This window comes from Tachypleus tridentatus, chromosome 10 (assembly GCF_004210375.1).
Source record: "Tachypleus tridentatus isolate NWPU-2018 chromosome 10, ASM421037v1, whole genome shotgun sequence".
Lineage (NCBI taxonomy): Eukaryota > Metazoa > Arthropoda > Merostomata > Xiphosura > Limulidae > Tachypleus > Tachypleus tridentatus.
Window position 1 is genome coordinate 11,230,106 of NC_134834.1, and position 13,974 is coordinate 11,244,079.

At 35.8% G+C, this 13,974-nt stretch overlaps 1 long non-coding RNA gene across 2 annotated transcripts in view; it reads left to right on the forward strand.

Annotated features, from left to right (window-relative positions):
* LOC143228747 (uncharacterized) overlaps positions 1-13,974 on the forward strand; it is a 159,854-nt gene that overhangs the window by 63,613 nt on the left and 82,267 nt on the right. The gene's annotated exons all lie outside the window — the stretch shown is intronic.

Here is a 13,974-nt window from a genome sequence, read left to right on the forward strand (position 1 = left end):
GGCATTATAGAAACCAGCAAGTTATCTTATATTGTAACTCGTGGCGGCATTATCGAAACCAGCAAGTAATCTTATATTGTAACTCGTGGTGGCATTATAGAAACCAGCAAGTAATCTTATATTGTAACTCGTGGTGGCATTATCGAAACCAGCAAGTAATCTTATATTGTAACTCGTGGTGGCATTATAGAAACCAGCAAGTAATCTGATATTGTAACTCATGGTAGCATTATAGTAACCAGCAAGTAATCTTATATTGGAACTCGTGGTGGCATTATAGAAACCAGCAAGTAATCTTATATTGTAACTCGTGGTGGCGTTATAGAAACCAGCAAGTAATCTTATATTGTAACTCGCGGCGGCATCATCGAAACCAGCAAGTAATCTGATATTGTAACTCGTGGTGGCATTATAGAAACCAGCAAGTAATCTTATATTGTAACTCGTGGTGGCATTATAGAAACCAGCAAGTAATCTTATATTGTAACTCGTGGTGGCATTATGGAAACCAGCAAGTAATCTTATATTGTAACTCATGGTAGCATTATAGTAACAAGCAAGTTATCTTATATTGTAACTCGCGGCGGCATCATCGAAACCAGCAAGTAATCTGATATTGTAACTCGTGGTGGCATTATAGAAACCAGCAAGTAATTTTATATTGTAACTCGTGGTGGCATTATAGAAACCAGCAAGTAATCTGATATTGTAACTCCTGGTCACATTGTAGAAACCAGCAAGTAATCTTATATTGTAACTCGTGGTGGCATTATCGAAACCAGCAAGTAATCTTATGTTGTAACTCGTGGTGGCATTATAGAAACCAGCAGGTAATCCAGTGACATGAAAGGATTATTTTTTTATCGAACGTGTAATTACAACAGTGTTTCTAATTACGACAGTATTTCCTACATTACTAAGAGAAACCGGCAACGTGAGTATATATTCTGTTCCGTGTAGCGAACGAGACAGTCAGAACGATTTAGTTGTCGTAAAAGCTTGAAGACAATTCTCGAGAGAAAAGACAAAATGCCATTATGGGGCTTCCATAAAACTTTTATTACCAGCAAACTTTATAGAGCATATCACGCATCACAGTGGTGATAAAATTTACCTCATATCCACGTTCCCTGGTAGCTCCATCTCGTATGTCATCAATCAGGGTAATAACAAAGGTTCTTAACGTTCATTGGCACACAAAGTATTGAGGCTTTTTATCCATCGTTAACGTCTCTTGAATTAATCGTAACAGTCTAATTAAATGCAGGTTACAAGTAGGTGTATCTATTGAATTTCCTGGTTTGTAGTGGACCTCTGAATATTGTTTAAAAATATTCATGGAACTCGAGAGATCGGTCACGTGCAGGTAAGGTCGTTTTAGTTTAAATCACATTCGACAACAATATAAGGAATAAACCGATTCTAGGAAACCCTTTATGTATTGTTTTGTTTTAAACTTAAGTGAACAATTTATAACCTAATAGGCTGGTTTTGAAAAACGAAGCCTATTTGCAGTTTCTTGGAAACTAATTCAATGTGTTTTGTTTTTTTTTAAATTCGTTTCTTTAAATTCGATCTTCACATGTTGCAAGAGTTGTCAATAATCTTGCACGTATAAAGGGGTTTTAAATCTGACTTTTCAATTTGTTCGGAATATTGAACGATACCTGGTACCTTTCTAATTCAAAAACAAAGAGTCGTCCAGGTTCTGAATAGTTGTTACTTTTTACTTTTTGTTTATCAGAATTGTATGGTTTTGTGTTTTTATTTTCTTTGCCAAGTGAATAGCTTTTTGAAGGTACTATATCGCGTAAAATACAACAGTTTTCTCTGTTTTTAAATTTTTCATGCGAGTTACTGTATGTCACTGTTTGTGTTTAGTAGTGTTAAAACATGGAAATAGTTGAACATCAAAATGAGGTTATATCTTTTAACTGACATTTCAGAATGTTTGTCATATTAAAGGAGCCCAATCCAAATTTGGAGGTAACATTGCCTATCGTCTGTTCGTTTTAAAATCGCTACACACACACTGTATGTTAACATTATTTCAGATTACGTAGTTACTGTATTACAATTTTTAAATCATAAAATTAAATCATTCTTTCGGCATATCTACAACGCTAAAATCAGGGGTTCGATTCCTATAGGTAGGCGCAGATAGCTCTCGTGTAGCTTTGCACGAAATTCAAAACAAACCAAACCCATAGGTAGACGCAACAGATAACCCTCGTGTAGCTTTGCTATAATAAAACACGCGCGCGCATTCAACAAGCTATGGTTAATCACGACCAATATTGGAGAAAGTCCCTTGATTCCTCTGTGGACCGTCCTACAAATTCCGACTAAATTCTTTGCTGCTCAGAACCAAAACTTTAAGGTTTGCAATTCACTAAATTGGCCACCCCCTGACCTTAAAGTTTGGTCAATACTCGAATCGCCATGTGACCAAACAGGAAAAGAAAAGCAACTGGTCAACAATCCCCAAATGTCAACTCTTGGGACACTCTAATTTTAATCAATAGTGAGATTTGACTGTTGCTCTTATAACACTCACAAAGCCCTAGTATAAAGAGTGAGTTTTGTGGCAATAGAAAACGAAATGCAAATTTTGGTTTCGTACCCGGGGCCCACCAAACGTGTAAGGTCCTCCGATGTTATGTCGTTTAATCTGCTTCCAAGTTCTCTTATCATTATGGGATACCATTTACTGAATTTTGCGTAGATATACAGAATTACTAAGACTATTCATAGTCCAGGTGGATGTAGTGTATTCACCATATATATTTATATTTTCCGTGTCCAAGAGTTTTTATATTTCAGTTTAATTATCCATTAACCATAAATGTTGGAATGATTAGTTTGTTTCCCTGCTAGTTAAGACATGTTTATTTCCCTAGTTAAACAGGTGCAGATGGATTCGATTAAATATTTTACGTTAATTAATCGTACGTTTAGTTTGACGATTCGAATTACTCGACGAGACAGATGTAAATATTTTCATTTCGGTGAACTTTAAATCAATAAGCAGTGTAACTGTTCTTTCCAAATCTTCCTTAAAATATCTGAGCTCTCGCAGAAGTATTTTTCTTTATGCATAGCGTGTCAGATAAGTTAATTAAACAGCAGAACGATAAACAGAGAAAGGAACTAATGGGAACTCGTTCTGCGATCGGTCCCAGAAGATGTATGTGACACAAATTAGTAGGGTAAAGTTTGTTTATCGGTTTGTAGACATGCAAATATATTTCAAAAGTTTGTTCCCAGTGAAGAACCACGACAGATACAATTACTTCAGCGCTAGATGAAATGAGACGTCAAAATAGAACTAATTACGTTTCTCAAAACAAAACCTAATCACAGAAGTGAAAATGTTTGAGTGCTTTAATTGGAATGTTTGACCACACGGTGCACGTGGCACGAGCGTACTTCCCTCGTGAATTAAGAAGTCTGTAAGTGTTACTAAACTTTTCTAATTACAGTTTTCTGTGTTAAGTTATTTTTGTTTTTCGTCTCATGATTATTAACAAATTACATTTAGTGCTGCATTCACGCGGGTAAAGAAGGTCGGTTTGATTTTGTCACAAACAGGGATGGCAGCTTTCGTGTTACTTGATGAGCACAAAATACATTCGCGTTGACTTGGTTTTAATTTTGCACAACGTTACACAGAAGCTATCTGTGCTAGCCGTCCTTAATGTAGTGGTGTAAGGTTAGAGGGAAGTCATCATCACCCACCGCCAACTCTTGGGCCACTCTTTTAGCAACGAATAGTGGGATCAGCCGTCACATTATAATGCCCCCACAGCTGAAAGGGCAAGTATATTTGGTGCGACGGTGATTCAAACCCGCGACCCACAAATTGCGAGTCCAACGCCCTAACACTTGGTCATTCCATTCGTGTGGGTTAATAGGGCCGGTTTAATTTTCTCAAAGGTAGGGGTTGACACCTTATTTGTCAGTTGTTAAGTGCAAACCTATTCCATATGTGAGGACAAGTTTGATTCTTTTACAAGTAGGGGTGACACCTCATTTGTTGAGTGCGATGCTATACAGTGATTTGCGTGTATGATACCTACTACGACGAGTATCGAAACTCGTTATAAGCCTAACCACTAGTCGACAGGGAGACAGGAGTGTTAGGGTAACTGCTGTATCAAATGTTTGAAACGTAAAATGTTTGTTTGGGTTTCAAGATCTGCTTAGATACACTAGCCGCTAAGTACACTATTACCTTTGTACATATATAGTTAGGCTTACCTGATGTCTCGAAGTACACTATTACTTTTGTACATATATAGTTAGGCTTAGCTGATGACTCGAAGTACACTACTACTTTTGTACATATATAGTTAGGCTTACCTGATGACTCGAAGTACACTACTACTTTTGTACATATATAGTTAGGCTTAGCTGATGACTCGAAGTACACTACTACTTTTGTACATATATAGTTTGGCTTACCTGATGACTCGAAGTACATTACTACTTTTGTACATATATAGATAGGCTTACCTGATGTCTCGAAGTACACTACTACTTTCGTACATATATAGTTAGGCTTACCTGATGTCTCGAAGTACACTACTACTTTTGTACATATATAGTTAGGCTTACCTGATGTCTCGAAGTACACTACTACTTTTGTACATATATAGTTAGGCTTACCTGATGACTCGAAGTACACTACTACTTTTGTACATATATAGTTAGGCTTACCTGATGTCTCGAAGTACACTACTACTTTGTACATATATAGTTAGGCTTACCTGATGACTCGAAGTACACTACTACTTTTGTACATATATAGTTAGGCTTACCTGATGACTCGAAGTACACTACTACTTTTGTACATATATAGTTAGGCTTACCTGATGACTCGAAGTACACTACTACTTTTGTACATATATAGTTAGGCTTAGCTGATGACTCGAAGTACACTACTACTTTTGTACATATATAGTTTGGCTTACCTGATGACTCGAAGTACATTACTACTTTTGTACATATATAGATAGGCTTACCTGATGTCTCGAAGTACACTACTACTTTCGTACATATATAGTTAGGCTTACCTGATGACTCGAAGTACACTACTACTTTTGTACATATATAGTTAGGCTTAACTGATGTCTCGAAGTACACTATTACCTTTGTACATATATAGTTAGGCTTACCTGATGACTCGAAGTACACTACTACTTTTGTACATATATAGTTAGGCTTACCTGATGACTCGAAGTACACTACTACTTTTGTACATATATAGTTAGGCTTAGCTGATGACTCGAAGTACACTACTACTTTTGTACATATATAGTTAGGCTTACCTGATGACTCGAAGTACACTACTACTTTTGTACATATATAGTTAGGCTTACCTGATGTCTCGAAGTACACTATTACCTTTGTACATATATAGTTAGGCTTAGCTGATGACTCGAAGTACACTACTACTTTTGTACATATATAGTTAGGCTTACCTGATGACTCGCAAATCTTTAACATAATAATTCGTGTATTCATATGTTAAATACATACGACCTTTGTTTGTTTGTTTTCATGAAATTCGCGCAAAGCTACACGAGGGCTATCTGCGCTAGCCGTCGTCCCTAATTTGGCAGTGTAAGACTAGAGGGAAGGCAGCTAGTCATCACCACCCACCGCCGACTCTTGGGCTACTATTTTACCAACGAATAATGGGATTGACCATCACGTTATAACGCGCTACCATGGCTGAAAGGGCGAGCATGTTTAGTGTGAAGGGGATTCGAACCCACGAGTCGAGTACCTTATCCACTGGGCCATGCTGGGCCCCACGTTTGGTTGGTTTGTTGTTGAACGCAAAAGTATACAAAACTATGCTCGGCCCACCACGGATATCGAAAGTAGATTTAGCACGTGTGTTTAAAATTGAGCTGTCTGGTTAAACAACATCCAAGAACACACAAGACATGTGAATTAAAGATGCTTAGAAACACAAGGTTTGTGTTATATGGTATGACGCAATGCGACTTTTTTAAAAACTGGAATCTATAGAACGGATATAAAAACGTTTCTAGATTCTTTACCTACCTGTCTCTTTTTCCCCCTTCTTCGTCTGAACCTAAATGTACAAGACCAAAGTACGAAAGAAACTACCACCGTTTATTGATTGAGTTTAGTAAATACATCAAACATTGACAGCTAAGCCTTACGAGGTCGAATAATCTGCCTCGATCTTGTGGATAACCAGGATAGATTCAATTTATAATTTTGACAGGTCAATTCAGTTCCTCGTTGCCGCGAGAAGCTCAGATAGGTTCGCGATTAAGATGTTTAAAAATTACCAGAAGGGTCCGAGATAACGTGGGAATTGGTCCACAATTTTCCTCCACGTTTCTGTCTGCCACAATCTGTCGATACTAGACTATGGCTGAACGTGAACCATAAATGATTTATAGCGCTATACACCGAAACAGTAGCGCTATACGTCTTTCCTTCTAAAACATCTTAGAATCCTTCGTGGAATGTGAACCAAACTCACTCTGTTGTTTTCTGTTTCATGCCCTGAGCAGTAAGTGGATCCTACATCCATGTTCTCTGGAATTGATTGGCTACGAATTGTTTCTAAACGAGCTTCTGAAAGAAACAAAATGCCCGCGTTTGGACACTGTTATACAAATTAAAGAAAGACATTTTTATCTGCAATTCCTAAGCATTGTCATGTTTCCCTCACGTTCTTGACACGCGAGATCACGATTCGTGCTTTTAGATCTTTTTTAACTCGACGATTTTTCCCCCTGTTTTTCCCTTCATTTTATAAAAAGAATTTTGTCCTGTTGTGTTTTCCTTTCTTACTCAACAAACGTGTAATTCACAATTGTATTTTTATATTCTGTCTGAGTTTTGTTCTTCATCTGTATAAGTTCAGATCCATACGAGACCTTCAAAGGTACTTACTACAAACTGAAATATCCATCAACTGAGGGGAATTGTTAAACTTAAAACAGTGTAAGTTTAACAACAATCATGTGTTGCAAAATAATAACCTGATCATAAACTTTATCTTAAAGTTATAAAAAAACTTCTTCACAAACAATATTCGTAGTTTGTGTTCCATCTACCAACAAATAAAGATTCTGAGGTGATCCTACCCTTGAACACCCTACATCTCAGTGACTGTGAGAAATACATGGTTGTATAAGAAACAATCCAACAACTTTCACACTTTGGATCTCAGAATATTCAACATTGTCTAAAGTGTCAACCTGCCAAGGTTGTTTGAGATTGGCTCAGTAGGCTGGGAGTGATTAACCAACAGGATTTACAAAATAGAAATAGGGTTAAGTTCAATTTTGACACCCTTAGGACATTCTCCATAGGTTGTAGTGTTTGCATACACGTTTTGGCCAAATAGGCTCGAAGGTGTTAACACACAGTTGTTTTCTCTCTGTAAATACGTACATATAAAACCGTGGTATTAAACATATCTAAACACATTGTTACCGTTAACCTCGTCTGTCATCAGTATATATGATTAATATATACATTCCAATAAATAAGCGACACGTGTTTTTATAAACAGATGCTTTTATCTCTACACTAGTACGCGTGCTGTAATCTCTTACGTAACTTTAACCCTTGTGTATATATATATCTAAGATTCTTTCTCAGATTTTCAATGAGAAACTATGGGCGCAACTCGAATGGTTGTAATCACAGTTCCAATCTGAAGTAGGGCTCTTGTGAGACCTTTTGAGATCCAGCCGTTTATTTGATAGAAAACCCAGAGCCGACGAAACGTAAATGTTGTAGTCGTAAACGTATATTATCTTCCTTAAGCGATACTTAGATCCAGATGGGGCTAAACCACGTGCAGTTCTATATACATCAAGGCATCTAGAAGGAACGTGCCATAAATGCTGAAATTTTCAGAGTATTAATTCTACTTATAAATATGCCAGAGACAGAGTCTTGCCTAGGAGAACCCATGAATACAAATTACTAGTTTGAGCAAGTCGGTTGCCAAGAGGGAAGTGAGGAAGGAGGCCTATTGCTTTAGCACGTTTATCTTGTGATGATAATGTCACCCTGAAATTCTTGTCTAGAAGTTTTTAACATCGCCAACAGATGGCAGGCAGCGCAATAGTGCACTGTCTTCTGGATGTGTATATACATATAAAACAGTTTTATTTATATCCTCACTGGAATCATTCCGTATAAATATATTTGCATAAATAACCTCGAATATGAAGAATATTTCTGGTGAAGCACTAAAGTTATTCAGCGACTTCGATTCAATAAATCTACATTTCAGAAACGTCTATTTGTCTCGACTGGGAATTTCTTCTTGCTCGTGAGAAAGTAAAAAGTAAAAGGTAAAGTTCCATTTCTCATAGGACTGTCGATGATTATTAACCCGAAAATTAACTCATTAAAAGATATGTTTAGGGCTAGGAAATATATTAAAAACTGACGAATAAGGCTCTGATTTCTTTATTTGATAACTGTGTCTGAGTTTAACTTCAGTTTTTGTTTTGTTTACTGGTAGAGACGTATATCTCATACAATAACAAATCATCGCATAGAAATAAAAAATACCAGTTATTACCATATTCTATATTGTTATCGAAATCAAATTTCATAGTTAACTTTCTGTAGGCCCGGCATGGCCAGGTGGGTTAAGGCGTACGACTCGTAATCTTAGGGTCACGGGTTCGATTCCCCGTCGCACCAAACATGCTCGCCCTTTCAACCGTGGGGGTGTTATAGTGTGATGGTCAGTCCCACTATTCGTTGGTAAGATAGTAGCCCTAGAGTTGGCGGTGGGTGGTGATAACTAGCTGCTTTTCCTCTAGTCTTACACTGTTAAATTAGGGACGACTAGCGCAGATAGCCCTCTAGTGGCTTTGTGCGAAATTTAAAAAAAAACAAAGACAAGCAAAAGACGTTTTGAAGATATTACTTCCAAAATTTTTAATTTTAAATTACCATATCTGTAAGCCTAAGAGTATTATAAATAGCCTTTGATATCTGATTTCCATTGATATTAATATCTTTATTTTATGTGTCTTTTTAAACACGTGATGTGCTATATGTAAATCAAGACCATAAGGTATCAATGACTCCTCATCAGGAGTTTCCAGTGCACGTTGAATCAGTTTAGTACAATATTTGACGAATCAAAATAAAGTATACTAAAATATATGATTTTTTTGCAGTTTTAAATCTCTTCACAAAAAGATGCGCACGAACATGCATAAATAATAACACCCAGATGCACACCCTCAGGATTCGCTTAGTATGTGTGCAGAATTTAAGGTTTTTGAGTTCTTTTCTTTTGGTGCTGTGAGATCACACAGCCATTCTTTTTATTCGTTACGTCTTATAATAAGTGAATTACTTTTTAAGAATTATTTCGTAACCTTCCTTCTATTTATTCAACTGAAAAAAATACTAGTTAATGAGTCGAAAAAATAACAGATTACCTTCAATATATTACTAGAGAACATGTTATAGCATTATCACGAAAAAAATGTAACGTATTGAATATTTAGAATAACTTTAATGTACTAATGTAAGAATACACTTCACAGTCAGCCAACGGATTGATTGTGTGGAAAGAGAAGAAGATGGTTTCTTACAACCTTAAATTAATAATAGAGAAACGAATAAGGCTTTATATACTATATCATTTCTTGCAGCTCGTGCACAGCAACATTCTTCATGACGTTCATGTTCGCAGATTTGACTTTGTAGAATAATACTTTACTCAGCATTTTCTATGTTGTTAAAACTGAAGACCAGCTTCTGTAAAAAACATAAGCACTGCCCCGAGGCCCGGCATGGCCAAGCGTGTTAAGGTGTGCGACTCGTAATCTGAGGGTCGCGGGTTCGCATCCCCGTCGCGCCAAACATGCTCGCCCTTTCAACCGTGGGGGTGTTATAATGTGATGGTCAATCCCACTATTCGTTGGTAAAAGAGTAGCCTAAGAGTTGGCGGTGGGTGGTGATGACTAGCTGCCTTCCCTCTAGTCTTACAATCCTAAATTAGGGACGGCTAGCACAGACAGCTCTCGAGAAGCTTTGTGCGAAATTCCAAAAACAACAGCAAAAGAGAAGCACAGACCCGTGTTTGATAAATTAGACTAAAGGTCACAGTGAGAAAGCGAAACAAACTGACGACCGTATTGTAAGATACAAAGTCTGACAACATAAGTTTTGAATATTCGTAATATAAGGTGATGCTTCTTTCTTTATGTGTGTGTAAACCAGCATAATATATATCGAATTTGTTTTTTGTAACTGCATGCAAAGCTACACGAGGGCTATCTGCGTTAGCCGCCCCTAATTTAGTAGTGTAACGCTAGAGGGATATCAGCTAGTCATCACTACCCACCGCCAACTTTTGGGCCACTCTCTTACAAACGAATAGTGGAATTGGCTATCACATTATAACGCTCCTCCTGGGGCATGTTTGGTGTGATGGGGATTCGAACCCGCGACCGTCAGATTGCGAGCCGAGTGCCCTAATCACGTGGTCATGCCGGGGCTATATATTGAGATTATGTGCGCTTATGTGACTCGAGAAGGTTACAAAATTATTATTACATGCTAAATTCTGCTTAGATATATAAACTGTGAACTACTTAACATTTCTAGTGTTTGCATAGTGTTGTAATTTCCAATTACATCCATAATAAAATATATTTGAATAATATGTGATTGTTAAAACATTTCAAGCAAGATAACTGAACGTCTACGTCCTTGGGTCCTGATAAGTTGGATGGACTTCAGCGTCGACCAATATGTAAGGATAGTGGGTAGACCAAACACTATATTGTGATGCAAAACTAACACACCTATTTTATTCTATACGCACCTAACGATTTGTTTATCTAATGGTTTCATTATCCACGTGTTGTGTTTCATTGTTCAGATCTGGTGTTTAATTATTGTCACATTGTATAGATGTGTTTCATTACATGTTGCTTTTCATTATCTTGATATTGCGTAAATGATAAAGTGTTGTGTTTCATTGTTTAGCTATTGTATTTCATTATCTTTGTTGTTGTTTTTTTTTATTCGGCGCAAAGCTACACGAGGGCTATCTGCGCCACCCGTCCCTGATTGAACAACGTAAGACTAGAAGGAAGACAGCGAGTCATCACCAACCACCGCCAACTCTTGAACTACTCTTTTACCAACGAATAGTAGGATTGACCGTCACATTATAACGGCTGAAAGGGCGAGCATGTTTGGTACGACGGGGATTCGAACCCGCGACCCTCAGATTACGAGTCGAACGCCTTAACTCACTTGGCCACGCCGGGCCTTGTATTTCTGTGAACAGAAGAAAGCAACACAGTACTGTTTCACCTATCACTCAGTAACATACTCTGTACCATATCTGGTAAAGGACACATCGCTCGCTGTTCATTAACTGTAAATAGTTTGTTTATTACGTCCGTTTTCCATCATCTTGATGTTTCTAGTGCTGTCTTAAAACGTCATCCGTATACAACTTTCTAATGTACGCACGAAGCACTTTTCGGTCATAATAAATACACCGTACACTTCTAACTTGGCAGGGTATACCGTATTTAAAAAAAAAAAAAACTTTCATAATCCAATAGTGATGGTCGAATTCCAACAGTAGAGAGAGAAATCGCCCAATTCTTCGTTGGTAGTGAATTACTTTTAAAAACTGAAAAGACAAATGTTTATTTTCTCTGACACCTATAATTGATCAAAGAGACGGACATTATGACAAAAGTTATTTTTATTTGATACATTTCCATTTCCCAAGATAGCCCCAGAGAATTGAGCCATCTTCGTACGTACTGACAGTTATTTCGCATGTATTTACTGACTGTAACATCAACAGTTCTATACTGTACACAAACACTGATGAAAACAAATTCATTGAGTATGCAGTCCGTACAACAAGAAAAAGAAATCGCTCTCTTATAAGATTATGACGTATACTCTCTTCAGAGGGCAATACGTGTCACCTTCTTTATGACGTCATGTATTCACAAAGTTAGTTCTTTCATCAGTCTATGACGTAAACAATAAAACTTGTCCACGCCCTCTTCAATCAATTCACGTTTTTCTCTCAATAAAAAATATTAAAAAATTAAAACAAATTTTATATCAGAAAAATGATTCAGCGGTGAGAAACAAAAAACATGAACTTATCTTGTGACGACCAAATTTAATAGATTATTTCGCTCATATATTTTCATTTACTTTCAAATATTAAAACTGCACCACTTTAAGTACTGTTGCAATTAGATATTACAGTTGTTTTTTTTTAGGATAAAGTGTAATAATTTTCTGCAAGACGAAGCATTTATCTGTTTGGGCATTTGAAAGTAACATTTATTTATTCTGGGTAAGAACTAAAGTGATAGTAAGTTTTAATAAGTTTGGCCGGTATTCACCTGGGACAGCATCATATATTAAATAACATTGTATGTTAGTGAATTTGGTTGTCCATGAATCATATATTAAATGAGATTGTATGTTTGTGAATTTGTTTGTCCATGAATCATAGATTAAATACATTATATGTTTGTGAATGTGTTTGTCCATGAATCAGATTAAATACATTATATGTTTGTGAATTTGTTTGTCCATGACTCATATATTAAATGACATTATCATAAGTTGTTATTATGATTGTTATCTAACAGTTATATATTTTCCTGTTCTGTATTGTTTACAGTGATTTCCATAAGTTGTTATTATGATTGTTACCTAACAGTTATATATTTTCCTGTTCTGTATTGTTTACAGTGATTTCCATAAGTTGTTATTATGATGGTTATCTAACAGTTATATATTTTCCTGTTCTGTATTGTTTACAGTGATTTCCATAAGTTGTTATTATGATGGTTATCTAACAGTTATATATTTTCCTGTTCTGTCTTGTTTACAGTGATTTCCGTAAGTTGTTATTATGATAGTTATCTAACAGTTATATATTTTCCTGTTCTGTCTTGTTTACAGTGATTTCCGTAAGTTGTTATTATGATTGTTATCTAACAGTTATATATTTTCCTGTTCTATATTGTTTACAGTGATTTCCATAAGTTGTTATAATGATGGTTATCTAACAGTTATATATTTTCCTGTTCTATATTGTTTACAGTGATTTCCGTAAGTTGTTATTATGATTGTTACCTAACAGTTATATATTTTCCTGTTCTATATTGTTTACAGTGATTTCCATAAGTTGTTATAATGATGGTTATCTAACAGTTATATATTTTCCTGTTCTATATTGTTTACAGTGATTTCCATAAGTTGTTATTATGATTGTTATCTAACAGTTATATATTTTCCTGTTCTATATTGTTTACAGTGATTTCCATAAGTTGTTATTATGATTGTTATCTAACAGTTATATATTTTACTGTTCTGTATTGTTTACAGTGATTTCCATAAGTTGTTATTATGATGGTTATCTAACAGTTATATATTTTCCTGTTCTGTATTGTTTACAGTGATTTCCATAAGTTGTTATTATGATTGTTATCTAACAGTTATATATTTTCCTGTTCTATATTGTTTACAGTGATTTCCATAAGTTGTTATAATGATGGTTATCTAACAGTTATATATTTTCCTGTTCTATATTGTTTACAGTGATTTCCATAAGTTGTTATAATGATGGTTATCTAACAGTTATATATTTTCCTGTTCTATATTGTTTACAGTGATTTCCATAAGTTGTTATTATGATTGTTATCTAACAGTTATATATTTTACTGTTCTGTATTGTTTACAGTGATTTCCATAAGTTGTTATTATGATTGTTATCTAACAGTTATATATTTTCCTGTTCTATAAGTCATCAGATGTTAATCATACTTGTTTCTGTGATTTAATATTGGACTACAGTACTGTTTTTTGATAACGAAAGAACAACGTTTCGACCTTCATAGGTCATCTTCAGGTCAACAGAGATGACCTAGGACGGTCGAA